The sequence below is a fragment of the Bombyx mori genome, chromosome 18 (genome assembly GCF_030269925.1).
Source record: "Bombyx mori chromosome 18, ASM3026992v2".
Lineage (NCBI taxonomy): Eukaryota > Metazoa > Arthropoda > Insecta > Lepidoptera > Bombycidae > Bombyx > Bombyx mori.
The window spans coordinates 11,460,550-11,476,174 of record NC_085124.1 but is presented as its reverse complement, the minus strand read 5'-3'; the positions used below and the strand labels follow the sequence as shown (position 1 = coordinate 11,476,174).

At 50.4% G+C, this 15,625-nt stretch overlaps 1 protein-coding gene across 2 annotated transcripts in view; it reads right to left on the bottom strand.

Moving 5' to 3' along the window:
* The window catches only part of LOC101744991 (uncharacterized), a 133,824-nt gene that overhangs the window by 16,937 nt on the left and 101,262 nt on the right, over positions 1-15,625 (bottom strand). Inside the window, exon 1 of one of the 2 annotated variants that reach the window (XM_062673734.1) lies at positions 136-436. The exons of the other annotated variant lie outside the window; for it this stretch is intronic. The gene's annotated coding sequence lies outside the window, so the exon portion shown is untranslated. Of the gene's footprint in view, positions 1-135; positions 437-15,625 lie in introns of those variants that run through there. 2 annotated transcript variants of the gene reach the window in all.

The following is a 15,625-nucleotide window of genomic DNA, read 5'->3' as shown; positions in this document are numbered from 1 at the left end:
TATTTTGGCGCCAGATTTGTTAGAAATCATTGAAGTTAACATTCGAGGTCACAGATAAATATAAATCACACAGATAACACAAGCGAAAAATTAAAACGAAAAAAAAAAAAATGTATATAAAAATTCAAAAATTACCTTGCAATTAAGTCCTATGTGAAATCCACAGAAAAATAATAATTAGAATCACTTTTAAAAAAAAAATGTCACTTAAAATTCGAACGATTTCAAAAATGTAACATCACTGAATAACTCGAAACGTTCATATTAAACATAATGCCAACCTCAACGAGCTGTATCGCATGAAACGATCAACTTAGCACTTGTCCAAACAGCGGAGCAGCACTACATAACTGAGGGGGACGGGACGGGTCCGACACGTGTGCCAGCGACGGCTTCGCACGCCGAACTGCTCTTCTGGCCTCAAATGTTCCACACCATACATAAGTTCTGGTGATTTACAGAGGGCGCGCAGGCGGGCTTCGGATGCTCCTTTGCAAAGGATACCTCATTATCCTCACTGTAATCCGTGTGCCTTTTTGATAATTTTTATTTATAGGGTGCCAGTTTTCGTGACCCTTTTTTTTAATATCGTGATTCCATTACGTGCCTTGAAACAATGAATTCAACTTTCCTTTGCTATTTTAAATGGACTTTCAACTCTAAAAGATATGAACGTTAATGATTACATTTTTTTGTCTATTTTCCCTAGGTTCTTTCGTTACGGTTATTTTGATTTTGAATTGCGAGTTTCTTTTTTTTAAAAATGTACCAGTTGCTTACTACTTACGGTTTACCGAATAAATCCATCTTGCCTATAACTCAATCGCCATCCAAAGCTGGAGGATTATATTAATCACGTGGACTATTCAAATACAAAACATAATTAAATAACAATAAATATTGTTCGAGTATCCACAAAAAAATCGCACCGCCCGCCACCGGAGTAGAGTTCATCCATATTACCTGGAGCCACTACGTTCATCCACAGTGCGTTTCCAGAGATCTTTTTTGCCACGTACCATCCGGCTATGGAATGAGCTCCCCTCCACGGTGTTTCCCGAGCGCTATGACATGTCCTTCTTCAAACGAGGCTTGTGGAGAGTATTAAGCGGTAGGCAGCGGCTTGGCCCTGCCCCTGGCATTGCTGAAGTCCATGGGCGACGGTAACCACTCACCATCAGGTGGGCCGTTTGCTCGTCTGCCTACAAGGGCAATAATAATAAAATAAAATAAAACCAACAACAATATTTGTGAATAACAGTCCTAAAAGTAAAATATAAATAATTGTTATCATAATCGGTATTTAACACTAATCATACCAACACTTACTGGTAGCTATTTCTACCATAGCGGGTAGATGATGGTATACGACAAGTATTACTCAAAACAAAGAAAACAAAATAAAAAAACAGTATAATAACTGTAGATTAATTGGTAAAAAAAAGTCTTGAAGTCAAATGCGCAAAAGCAATAAGATGATACGCGCATTTTCAATGCAAAAGTTCAAAATGGGTTATTTGACCCGTTATGGTATGTTTAGTGTTAAATAAGTTGTTCTTTCTTCTCAATCGCTAGCTGTCATATCGTAATTGTTCCGAAGGACATAAAATCATCAAGTACTTTAATAAGATCTTTGTAGTCATCGTAGCTCAAAAGACTGGGTGGTATACTCGCATCTTTTGCTAAGGGAATAGGTACATAAATCTGTACCCTTTTTTTTCCTACCTAGCTGAGTGCCGTGAGAGGCTATTTCAGCGTAACTTTAACAAGGTGAGCTCGCCGGGCTCAAACCTTACGATGTTGCTAACACGAACCCTAGCAAGAGCTGTGATTTGCAGAATCTACCACCGGATCGGAACGCGACCCACTGAGAAGATCCGGCGAGAAACTCAGTGGGCTCTCAAGAGAGAGAGAGAGAGAGAGAGAGAGAGAGAGGGAGAGACTCAAGAGAGAAACTCTGAGGGTAGTGTACACGAACGACTTCCACGACGAAGGGAGAGCTTCGCATAATAAGACAAGCCAAATTTGTAAATTTGCGTAATACCAACGCGTATTGTGACGAACAGGTAGTTGCTATGACCCAACATACCTATTTTTGCCGCCCAGTAGTGATGCAACCCAGTTTGAAGGGTGGAAACTTATTGAGACTTCAATCTAATGTCAAAGGATGTGAGGCGGCACTCATTTGATGTCTGTGAGCTCCGTTTATCACTTTAAAATAAGCGAGCCGTGAGCTCAATCACCCGTAAAGGCAACAAAAAGTAAAGTCTTCAAAGAATAGTCTGAAATTTTAATTGAAAAATTCACGTAACGCGCACAAGTGAAGCTCTTTGTTTATGATATGAATAGTAGTTAGGATTGTTACATTGTTTCCTGTAAACATCCCTCTCGAATTAGATGTATTTTGATACGCGATAAATCTCTGATCGCCTAAAACATTTTAACAGTCATTGACATTGTCATTCGCTTAATTGATAAATTTTTCATTCGTCAGACGTCCAATCGTTATTAGAACGTGTTGGGAACATGGAAACTAAAACTTTTTGATCATACATGATTGCGAGAACCCTATAAAAACTTAAGGCCGATTTTTCAACCATTCGATGTGATTAAATGTCAAAACACAGATTAGTATTTGGAGTTGCGTGAATCAAAATCCACTGTATCGCTTTCATATTCAATCCGGTTATAATTGACTTAATCTGATGGTTATAAAATCAGCAACTAAGCAAATACATGCTGTGATGACTTGTGACCAGTCTGTGAGAGAAAAAAAAATCCTTTTTATGGAAGTGACCAAAAAAAATTTTTTTTTTATAATTGCTACTGAACCCGACATTAAAATGTTTCGTCTCTTTATTGGTATTTTGGGTGTTTTATACAATTTATTATGATGAATAATTAATTACATTAGTTTCTTAGCATTATCACTCACTTTGTAAACGATGTTAGTTTCACATTATAATAAGCAATAAGTGATTTACGAAATCTAATTAAATAATGAAGAACCCTATAGCATTGTCTAATAATCATAATAATAACAAAAAACATATGCATCGTGTGCAAACATGTAAGGACATCAAATATTATACATGCGCCTTTTCCAAAATGTACCAAATACTTATTTATATACCATTATACATAATTTATATCGATTTTATTATTCAATTCATTGAAATCGAATAAAAAAACATTTTTACCGTTCATTATTTTAGACAAACCGCGACGTGACCAGTTCTCCGTTGTCATTTTAGTCACGGATGACGATGATGTATTTGTACATAGAACTTTGAAATTTGCACTAGCTGTCGTGTTAAAATTTATAAAAATAATTCCATTGTTTTTATGTGTTCGTCATTTAATTCAATTTGCCACTCATAAAAGCTTTAAAAATACTGGACTTACTAAATATAGAGAGAAGGAGATATAGAGAGAGGGAGATATAGAGAGTATCCTTATCCATCATTATAAGCATCCACGCGGTTGTACCCCACAAATATGTGTATGTATCGAGTGATGAAGAATGGCTATTTGGGTTAACCGACATTTTTGCAACTTTACAAGAGAGCCATTTAATGTTGAAAATTTGGAAAAAATACATAACAAAAAAACTTCTTTAGATTATACATTTTAATACAGTAAACTTAATTTATGTTCAATCAAAAACATCGAACTGTTGATGCTAATACTAAACTGTATTTCTAAATTACTTCAATGACCTGACGACCTTCTACTGCACTTTGTATTAGTACAGACAGATAAGTAGCAGTTAGGAAGTCTTATAACAGTGTCATATCTAGTAAAGAAAATACCAGGATTGCATAAGGCGAAAGAGATTGCGTTGTGTCGTCGAATACATTTGAATTTGAATAAAAGCCAAACTGCGACGAACAGATGTTACATCGACCCTCAGATGGCCACATTCAATCATGCTTGAAGGTGTACACTAATAATTTAAGACTATTTATAAATTGATAATGCACTAAATATAAGCGGCCTTAAGCTATTTACACAATTTAATTAGGAACAATGCAAAACTTGACACCGTTTAACTAATACGTTGTGTATGACTGTTTAAAAAAAAGGTATTTTATATCGACAGCTGATATGTAAGATTTAAAAAAAATTTGGACGAATTTTGCGTATCTTTGTATCAATATCGTCGCGTATATTACATACCCGATCCTGTGAACCGAATGGTAAGCAGTCGACGTCGCCCTAAACACGTCATTACGGATCCCGATCCGTTAACGGTGCTTTTAGGTACCTCAAGCACCGGTCACCATCCTCGCCGAACCCGTCGCTTGCGACGAAGGGCTCGGCGAGTAAATTAGCCCATAGACACAGCCCACTGAGTTTCTCGCCGGATCTTCTCAGTGGGTCGCAATTCCGATTATAGATTCTGCGAAGTACTGCTCTGACTAGGGCCAGTCTTAGCAACACCTCCGGTTTGAGCCCCAAGAGCTCACCTACACGCTAGGCTTTTTTATTTTATTGCTCCGATATGTGGACGAGCTCACAGCCCACTTGGTGTTAAGTGGTTACTGGAGCCCATAGACATCTACAAACGAAAAGGTGCCACACACCTTGAGATATAAGTTCTAAGGTCTCAGTATATATTCCGGACGGCCACCGCTCAGGTTTCGGCCACCACGTGTGATTTTTAGACTTCTTACTCTCGTTGAAACGTGGTGGCTCGAGTATTGCCGCAGTGGCTGTCGCGGAACGGGTGCTGGGATTGGTTCGAGGAAAATAACGAAGGCTTCAGTATGGCGTTCACACGGTCCTCGTGGCTTGACCGGCGCAGGGCGTAGGAGCGAGTCTCTTCTTGTTCGACGGCTCTCTCCTCTTCTTCTGGAGAGGTCTTGACTCGCCGGCTCGCTGTCTCGAACTGAATTTGCAGCGAGGTAGGCCCCCTATTTATGGTCGCCCACGCGCACTCGGCCAGCGCTATTATGAGTCCGAGCACGGTGGGCGTCTATTGTTCTCTCGGCCGCCTCGCTCGCCTATTGTTTGCCTAGTCGCTCTATTAGTCGCCCGTATTGTGACTCGCTCCTGCGTTCCCACGCCAAATTAAAGACCACGAGGACCAATCTTTATTTTCAAACAAAATATTTACAAATTACTTATTTCTATTTACATTCTCTCTATTTATTTCACAGCTATTTTTCACATATTATCTATTTACGGACATTTATAACTATTTATTCTCTATTTTAACTATTTTCTAACACAGTCTATTTACGGACATTGTCTATTTCTATTAAATCTCGCTGTACTTTGCGAACATATCTCTATTTAACTATTACTATATTTTCTATCTATTTTTAAACTATCAATGTCCGTCGCGAATAATATCTATTCTACATTTATTCATGTCCGTCGCGAACATCCTCCCGCCGTGCAGCGTCGTTCACGTCGCTGCATCCTCCCTGGTGAGCGGCGGACATCGTGGGCAGCACGATGATCTTCTTTGCCGGGCGTCGCAATATACCGCCGGCGGTGCGTACGTCGACCACTCGAGTGATGCCGTCGGCCCCCGGGTAAACCTCCTGGATGATCCCACGTGGCCAGGTGTTCCGTGGGAGCGTTCCGTCTGCTATTATCACGACGTCGCCTATCTTCAGGGCGGGCCCGCGGCTGTGGGGCTCCCGCCGGTTCTGCAGGTCGGGCAGGTACTCCCGGAGCCAGCGACTCCAGAACACATCTGCCAGACGTTGTGCTGCGCGCCAGTGTGCGCGCCCTATGAGGTCGGCGTCGTCAAACTTGCCCGGCACGGGGACTCGCGCCGGGCCTCCCAGCAGGAAGTGGTTCGGTGTCAGAGGGTCGGGATCGTCGGCGCTCACCGATACATGGGTGAGAGGTCGGCTGTTCACTGTGAACTCTGCCTCTGCTAGCAGAGTATGAAATATTTCGGGCGTCGGGTGCCTCGGCTGTTCCGTGGCCGAGAGCGCGGCCTTTACCGCCCGCACCATTCTTTCCCAGGCGCCGCCCATGAAAGGCGCGCCCGGTGGGATGAAGCGCCATTGGATAATTCTTAAGCTCGCTTCATGCTCAGTCGCCTTGTCCATAGCTTGGCGCAGCTCCTTGTCGGCACCTCGTAAGTTGGTGCCGTTGTCGCTCCATATCTCCGTCGGGGCTCCCCGGCGCGCGATCATGCGCCGGAGTGCCATCACTGCTGAGTCCGTGCTGAGGCTCGCTGCCGGTTCTAAATGCACCGCACGCGTAGTGAGACATGTGAAGATGGCCACGTAGTGCTTCTGGGTGCTTCTGCCGGTGGTAACTTGATAGGGCCCGAAGTAATCGAGGCCCACGTATGTGAATGGTCGCCGATGGTGTGCCAGTCTGCTCGGTGGGTGGTCGCCTGTGGCTGGACGCGGTGGAGTGTCCTTGCGGATACGACACGGAAGACAGTTGTGGATCACGCTCCGTGTCACTGGGCGTAGGCGCAAGACCCAGTACGACTGTCGGCACTCGGCGATCGTAGCTTCGGTTCCGGCGTGGTGCATCTTTCTATGGATGAAGTCTATCATCAGTCTCGTTTCGCGTCGGGATCCGTCTAGCACGAGAGGCGAGGTGATGACGTCAGCTCCCTCTATGTTGCCGATGCGTCCGTTAACTTTCAATATCCCGTCCGCGTAAGTTACGGACAAGTTTCGCAGTCGGCTCGCTGGGGATACTTGTTTCCCTCGTTGGAGCGTCAAAATCTCTTCCTCGAAGGCCGCCCGCTGGCTCTGTTGCCAAATGAGCGTCTCGGCGCGTCGAAGCGTGTCGGCGTCTAAAGTTTTCCATTGAATGATTACTCGCTCTGGCGTCCGCGGTGTGTTCAGCGGGGTCTTCGAAGTCGTCTTCTTTCTATTCTTCTCCCACGTCGGGTCCGAACGCGGGTTCCGTCTGGTCCTCTTGTAATGAGTGCGCTCGCGACTTCTGCGGCATAGGTCGACGAATTGCAGTATTCGCCCCGTTGCACGCAGGTACTTTTCCCATTTTGAAAAGCGTCTTGGGTCCGGGATCGCTTCGCCGAGGCTCTCTCTGCTCACGGCGAGCGCTGCGCACTTCTCTTCGCCCGTCTCTTCTGCCCTTTTTGCAGTCCGTTGTACGGGCCAATCATCCGGATGCCGTCTTAGGTATTCCGGGCCTATGAACCAGCGGTGGTTTCTTTCAAAGCCGACGGGTAGCTCTCTAGTGGCGTCGTCGGCGACATTTTCCTTCGTGGGGACCCAGCGCCATTCCTCCACAGTGCTGTTCTCTTCTATCGCTGCAATGCGGTGAGCGACGAACGGTCGATACGACCTCGACCCCGTTCGTAGCCAGGTCAATACGGTGGCGCTGTCTGTCCAGAACACTCTCGCGTCTGGTTTTCTATTGTGATCTTCCGTGACGGCCGCGGCTATGCGGCTTCCCATCACGTCGGCTTGTAGCTCGAGACGCAGTATCGATGTTGGCTTCATGAGTGCGACTCGGGCTTTGGCGAGGGAGGTCCTCCTCTCCCCGTCGGGCGTCTCCACGCGCCAGTACAACGCGGCGGCGTGGGCGAACTTGCTGGCATCCACGTACGTGTGGAGCTTGAGGTCGGCGGCGTCCGGGTACTGCAGTCGGTTCTTCACGCAGATGGCGGTTGCAGGTGAGCTTGTCGCGCCGAAGACGATGGACCTCATCCGGTATTCTATGGGCTCTTGTGAAGGGTCCTCCCTCCACAAGTACCGGAGCGCGTCGCGGTCCTCGCTTCGGACGCCTATCTGTATAAACATCTCCGTGATGTCCGCGGAGACGGCGACGGCGTGCTGCCTGAAGTGCCTCATCACTTCGGGCAGCGACTGCAGCAGGTCCGGGTCGGTGAGCAGGAAGTCGTTCGGGCTTCTTCCCTCTAGTTTTCGCAGCGGCGTCGTGCACAATGCGAATCTTCTCCTGCTTCATTGGATGTGTTACGCCGAAGTGCGGCAGGTACCGGCTGCGATCCTTCGTACCCGTCGACGGAGTTACTTCGGCGTATCCCTTTGCTACCAGTGCGTTCGTTCGTTGCTTGTAGCGCTCTTTCAAGTTTGGATCCTTCTCCAGTTTCTTCTCTACGGACGTCAGGCGATTCATTGCGGCTTCAAGATTGTTGGGCATCTTCAGGCTCTCCTCACGCCACAGCAGTGCGGTCTCGTAGCGGCCGTCGGGTTGCTGTTGAGTGGTCTCTCGCAGGATCTTCAGCGCGCGCTCGTCCGGATCGTTCTTCGGCGTCTTGGCGGCGACGGTGAGTCTCTCGATCGCGACGTAGTGCCTGAGGGCTTCGTCCATGTTCGCGTCGGCCGTCGTCACGTGTGCCACGAAGTTGACGCGCTGTCTCTTGCCTCCCGGGTGTGCTCCGTGCACGACCCACCCGAGCGGAGTACGAGACGCCACTGGCTGATCGCGTCGTCCCGTCCGCATCTCCTCCGTCACCAGCAGGTGCCAGTTGTCTTGGCCGATCAGGATCTTCGGCGAGGCGTAGCTCGTTTTGAAGTGATGCCGGAGGTCGGTGAGGTGATGGCACGACGCGAGGACTTCGATGTTCAGTCGCTGTGGTGTTAATTTTAAGCCGTTGACTGTCCGTAGATTCAGTTCTTGCGGTTCCCCCGTGCGTCCGCATAGCTTCAGCGGGACGCGTCGTGAGCGTGTTGCGTCTATCTTGTTATTTCCGATGGCAGTGATGAAGAGGGGTTCGATCGGTCCTTTGGCGCCCACTCATCTCGCGAAGTCTTCGTCAATCAGCGAGATCGTTGACCCGTCGTCCAGCAGGGCCCATGTATCTGCTTCTCCCGTCGGTCCGATAACAGTAATTGGCGCCATCTTCAGGTAGGCTGTCGCACTTCTTGCGGCCCACGTCGAGGTGACCGCCTCTTCTTTTTCCTTCGGCTTCTGCCATGCTGGCTTCTTATGCAACAGCTCGTGGTGCGTGCGTTCACAGCTGTCGACGCCGCACTTCTTCTTTTTACACACGTGTCCCCGGGACCGGAACCGTAGGCACCGGAAACACAAATTTTCGCGCTTCGCCGTATCCCAGCGCTCGCTGACGGCTGCTCTCTTGAATTCGGGACAATCTTGTGGGATGTGCCCCGGCTTCTGACATGCTGCGCATTTCCTCTCTTCCTTCGCTTGCGTGGTGTGCGTCCTCTGAGGCGTGTTCACCATCTTCCGCCGACCGCTGGTGTTCTCCACTCTCGTCTCTGGCTCCGGCTGTGCGTATGGGCTGCACAGGTCCGCCTCGCGCTGTAAGAAGCGCGATAGCTTGACGAGGTCCGGTTCTCCCGCCGGTTGAGTCGCTGAATATTCGAACCAGCGGTGGCGTAGAGTGGACGGCAGCTTCTCTGATGTGATGTTGGTGAGCTCCGGGTTGTACATGTAATGTACGCGGTCGAGGGCCCTCAGAGCGGCGACGACGTTGTTCACCTTGTTCGCGAATACGCAGATGTCCCTCGGTGTGTCCGTGCAGCGTGGCAGCGCGCGCAGTCGTTCCAGCTCCGTTGCGGCGATTGCTTCTGGACGTCCGAAGCGCGATTCTAGAGTCCGCATGATCTCGGCGGGCTCGGTGTAATGCAGCAACAAGTTTTCGACCGCTTCTCTTGCTCTTCCTCTCAACGTACGCCGAAGTCTCGCAGTATTCTCTGCGGCGCTGAAGCTGTCCGCTGATTCGGCGTAGGCGACCTTGAAGGAGAGCCATTCTTGGTGCGATCCACTGTACACTGGAAGCTCCCCGTAGTACCGATGCGATGGTCCGGGCCTGGCTTGGCGGGCGGCCGTCGCGATGGCAGCTGCTAGTTCGGCAATGTCGCTCTTCGGTGCGACAGGTGCGGCAATCGGTGCCGCGGCAGGGGCCGGTAGCTTCAGCTGTTCTATTGGTGCGGGAAGTTCCAGTTGCGGTTGCTCGATGGTTGCTGGTGATCCGTGTGTTGGCTGCATTACTCTTTCTTCGACTCCCTGTAGCGCGATCGATCGTTGCTGACTGAGCCATGTATCGACGCGCTGTGTTTGCTCGTTCTCGTCCTCCGTGAGTGTTGTGCGCGCATCTTCCTCCTCTTCAACGAGCGCTTCGGCTTCTAACGTTGAGATGCGGGCGGCGGCGAGCTCTGCTTGGAGTCGGGCTTGTTCTTCTTTGGCGCGAAGATGCTCTTCCTTGAGGCGCGCCATAAGCAACAGCCGTTGTGACTGTTGACTCGACTTTCTCGAAGATCCTCGCACTGGTGGCGCCATCCCGTCGCGGAGCGTGGAGCCTTCTTCTGTCGTCGAGATTTTGGCAGCGGCGTCCGTGATGTGGGACCCGTGTACAATTGGATTGGCCGTGAGCGCTGACTCTTTTCTGTTCTGGCTCGCGGATACGACGCTCTCCGTTGCTGCGTCGCCTGAAGTTGTTGCCGGTGTCGCGGTGCTGGGAGGTCTGACCACTCGACGACAGACCCCGCTGTTCGGTCCCGTTGGCGACGCCGGCGAGTATTGCGTAGGCAATATTTGGCGGGAGGGGGGCATCGCTTGTGAGCCCCGCGGCACTCCCGGACACTTTTCCACTTGGGAGGAGGGTGCCGCCATCGGTGGCGGTCCCTGCGTCACTCCCGTACGCGGCGCGGTTGACTGGGAGGAGGTTGCCGCCAACGGTGGCGGTCCCTGCGTCACTCCCGAACGCGGCGCGGCCGACACAGCTCGTTGCTGTGCGTCTTGCAAAGTTGAGCCCGAGACAGCTTCGTTGCCGGGCCGGTCAAGGCGTGACGACCTCATCTTCTCGGACCGTGTGAGCACCATTTCTTCAATCTTCAATCTTCAATTTTCTTCGATCTTCCTCAAATGAATCCGGCTCTCGAAGGACCAATATTCCGGACGGCCACCGCTCAGGTTTCGGCCACCACGTGTGATTTTTAGACTTCTTACTCTCGTTGAAACGTGGTGGCTCGAGTATTGCCGCAGTGGCTGTCGCGGAACGGGTGCTGGGATTGGTTCGAGGAAAATAACGAAGGCTTCAAGTATGGCGTTCACACGGTCCTCGTGGCTTGACCGGCGCAGGGCGTAGGAGCGAGTCTCTTCTTGTTCGACGGCTCTCTCCTCTTCTTCTGGAGAGGTCTTGACTCGCCGGCTCGCTGTCTCGAACTGAATTTGCAGTTTTTTTTTTTTTTTTTTTTTTTTTCCTACCTATGCTGATAGCCTTGAGAGGCTATTTCAGCTTCGCCCTAACGTTAGTAGGTGAGCTCGCGGGGCTCAACCGGAGAGTTGCTAACACTGACCCTAGCAAGAGCAGTGCTTCGCAGAATCTACCACCGGATCGGAAACGCGGCCCACTGAGAAGATCCGGCGAGAAACTCAGTGGGCTGTGTCTATGGGTTAGTTCGCTCGTCGAGCCCTTCGTCGCAAGCGACGGGTTCGACGAGGACGGTGACCGGTGCTTGTGGTGCCTAAAAGCACCGTTAATGGATCAGGAGGATCCGTAATGACGTGCTTTGGGCGACGTCGACGGTTTACCATTCGGTCTACTGGGTCGGGTATGTAATTTCCAGCGGCTACGATGAGAGGGTTCTCATGTCGTGCCGCCTTCTCAAAATGGCGCAGCGATGCCGACTGTAGATACTTACTAAGAGAGTCGAGCTCCAGGTCATCGTGGAGATCCACATTCCTAAGGAACCATGGCGCTCCGACGGCTATCCTGCAGAATCGTGATTGAATAACCTGAAGGGATTTCAAGTGGGTGCGGGCTGAGTGAGCGAACACTACGCTTGCATACGTCATGACGGGGCGTATACAAGTTTTGTAGAGAGTTACCTTATTGCGGAGGGACAGTTTGCTTCGACTACAAAGCATTGGATAGAGTCGTCCTAGAATAAACGCGGCGCGGTCGCGTACCGTTTTTATATGGGGACGGAATGTCATCCCTCTGTCGAGGGTGACGCCTAGATATTTGACCTTAGAGACCCACGGTATGGGCTGGCCAAAGAGAGTGATGGGACTAACGGCGGAGGTGTTTGCGCGCCTACTACGGAGTGGGATGCTCGAAGTGATGTTCGGAGGGCGACCCCTTTTGAAGAGCACCGCTGCGCTTTTCGTGGGGTTGATATCTATTCGCCACTTCCGGAACCACTGTCCCATGGTGGCTACTGCGATCTGGAGTCGCCGATGAAGCAGCGACATCTTCCTACACGAGTAGTAGATAGCCGTGTCATCGGCGAAGAGCGCTAGATGGGTCTCCGGAGACCGGGGTATATCATTGATATACAAACTAAATAATAACGGGGAGAGCGCGGAGCCTTGCGGGACTCCGGCAGTCAGTTGACGGGGACGAGAACGAGTTCCCTCTACTCGATATCGAAACGAACGGTTCGACAAGAAGTCTCGTATGATGAGTACGAGTCTGTCTGGCACTCCCATGTTGTACAGTTTGTAAATTAAACCGTTGTGCCAAACTTTGTCGAACGCCTTCGCGATGTCGAAGAAGAGGGCGCCGGTCGGGATTTGTTTACGCCTATTTAGTCCTATCAGAATGTGCTCCGTGAGGCGGTGCACTTGTTGTACGCACGAGTGTTTTGAGCGGAATCCGAACTGTTCGTCTATGAGAATTTTGTTCGCGGTAACAAAATCCCAGAGGCGTTTCCTAAGGAGACGTTCGTAAATTTTTCCTATCGTCGAGAGGAGACTAATCGGACGGTAACTAGAAGTTTCGTTTCTCGGTTTGCCCGGCTTATGTATACCGATAACGTCCGCTTCTTTCCACACCGCGGGAAAGATGCAGTGCGTCATAGCGGCATTTAAAATTGTAGCCAACATTGCTATCAGTTGGACTGGCAAAAATTTTAGCGCGCGGTTGTGGATGCCGTCGGAGCCTGGTGCCTTCCTAGGTTGGAGGTTGTGGATCGCGTCTCTAACTTCGTCAGTGGTAATGGGGGGTAACGCGTCCGAGGGCGGCAGGGAAGCTCTGCGCTCGACCTCCCTGTCTACTAACTCGGTGTGTTCGGGGTCCGCGTGTTGAGTGCTGGTGGTGCACTGCTCTTGCAGTGCATCGGCCAGCAGCTCAGCCTTGTCATCGTCATCGAATGCCGGTGGTTGGCCTGAAGGGCGTAAGAGGGGAGGCATAGTAGCGGTAGTTTCGGATTTGAGAGTCCTAGCTAGTCGCCAGTATGCTTGGTGGGAGGGCGCGAGTTGTTCTAAATAACTATGCCAATTATCGTTACGCGCGTCGCTTAAGCGGGAGTGGACTTCGCGTTGTAGACGACGCATCTGAATCCGGTTTGAATGCGTGGGAAGACGATCGTAGGCCCGGATTGCCGCGTTCCTAACTCTTAAGAGATTCCTAAGATCGGGGGACAGTCTGATGCGGTGGAAGCTGTCCTCCACATCGACTTCTTTAGAAGATCTAATGATCGCGGAAGAGATGTGATTGGTAATGATGTTTATGGATTCGACGGTGTCCTCGGGGGATGGATTCGAATCCGGGCCGTAAGGGAGGATTGGCGGAGCGGCGTCAGCTAGGCACGTGCCCAGCTTATTCCAATCCACCATGGTCCTCGTAACAGTGACTGGGTTGTGAGGGCGACCGAGCTGCATAACGACAGGTCGATGGTCTGAGTCGAGCTCTGACATTGCTTCGATGGAACGCAAGCGCAGAGTTACGTTCCTAAACAATGCCAGGTCTATAGTGCTCGGGCGGAGCGCGATGTTATACGGATAACATGTTGGAGTTGGGGGACCGACTATTTCAAAGGTGAGGTCGTCTATAAACGCGTCGAGACGCCTACCGTTAACGTTTGTACGATGGCAGTTCCACCTAGTGTGGTGGCAATTTAAATCGCCTGCCAGGATGACGGAGTCTCCCATGCCGAACAGTGACTCGATGTCACTGCTCAGGAGGGGCTTGTCCGGGGGGAGATAAACGGATGCGATGACGATCGGCTGGTGTCCCGTCAGCGAGATACGGCACACTGACGCCTCGATATGTGAGAGCGAGGGAGTATCGAGAGGGACAACGTGCAGGGCCCGCCTATAGTAAATGGCAGTCCCGCCTTTGGAGGCGGTGAGTCTGTCATTCCTAACCATGACGTAATTCGCGACTTTCGGGTCACGACGCGAGGGCTTCAGACAGGTTTCCTGCACTAATAGAATATCTACAAGATTGTCGCGGAGGAATTCAAAAATTTGATCGCGTTGCCGCGCGAGTCCGTTAGCATTATAGAATGCTAACGTAAGGGAATACGGTTTTTCTCTACCTTTTTGCGCCATTGGTTACCGGTAAAGATTTTTATAACGTGCGGGACACGGACTCGTAGACGTCCATATGATCGAAAGCGGCCGCGAGCCGCTGTTCGGGGGTTACCGACCTACGTATCGCGTCTGCGAACGATCGCAGACGGTCGAAGTTGACCGCGGTGACGAAGTCGCGCACGAGCGCGAAGTCGTTGACGGCAGAGGGTTGCGGGGGACGGAACGCGGGCGCGGGGCGAGGTGCGAGCAGGGGCTGGGGCGCGGGGCGTGTCACGAGCGGGGGCGGGGGTGCGGTTTCCGTTCCCGCCTTCGTATACGGCAGCGGCTTTTTCCACGCTGAGACCGTGGGAACTGCAGCCGGCACGAAGGCGGGTTTCGGCACTGAAGGTGCCGAAGTCTTTGGGCCGACGGTTCGCGGAGCCGGGTGGGTTGGACGTTTCCGCGGAGCCCTAGGACATCCACGGTAGTTCGCGGGGTGCCCTTGCTTAAGGCATAGGACACAGCTAGGAGGTTCGGTCGCGGTTTCCCTAACTCGCGAGCAATCTAATGTGGCGTGATCGCCGAGGCACTTTACGCAGCGGGGGCGCGCGTGGCAATTACGAGCCGAGTGGCCGTAAAGCTGGCATCTGTAGCACTGCCCGGGAGTACCACGTTTGTGGGGGGCTTCGATTGAGATCCCGGATAGGCCGCAAATTGTCGTGAGACATGCGATCTTCTTTTTGGCCTCCGGGGTGGCTTCTAGAGCTACCAGGATCATGTTGTAGGGCTGCTTGCCCCGCCCACTGTGCATCCGGTGCACGCTAACCAACGGGAGGGACTGAGCGGTCAGATCCTCCTTTATGTAATCGATGTCTAACTCCTTGGGGACTCCGCGTATCACTACGCGGAGCTCGCGGTCCTCCTGAAGAGCATAGGTGTGAAAACCTATGTTCTCCTTTCGGAGGTATGAAGAGAGGGCCCTATGGTCGCCCGGCGTTGCGACCTTTGAATTTGCAGCGAGGTAGGCCCCCTATTTATGGTCGCCCACGCGCACTCGGCCAGCGCTATTATGAGTCCGAGCACGGTGGGCGTCTATTGTTCTCTCGGCCGCCTCGCTCGCCTATTGTTTGCCTAGTCGCTCTATTAGTCGCCCGTATTGTGACTCGCTCCTGCGTTCCCACGCCAAATTAAAGACCACGAGGACCAATCTTTATTTTCAAACAAAATATTTACAAATTACTTATTTCTATTTACATTCTCTCTATTTATTTCACAGCTATTTTTCACATATTATCTATTTACGGACATTTATAACTATTTATTCTCTATTTTAACTATTTTCTAACACAGTCTATTTACGGACATTGTCTATTTCTATTAAATCTCGCTGTACTTTGCGAACATATCTCTATTTAACTATTACTATATTTTCTATCTATTTTTAAACTAT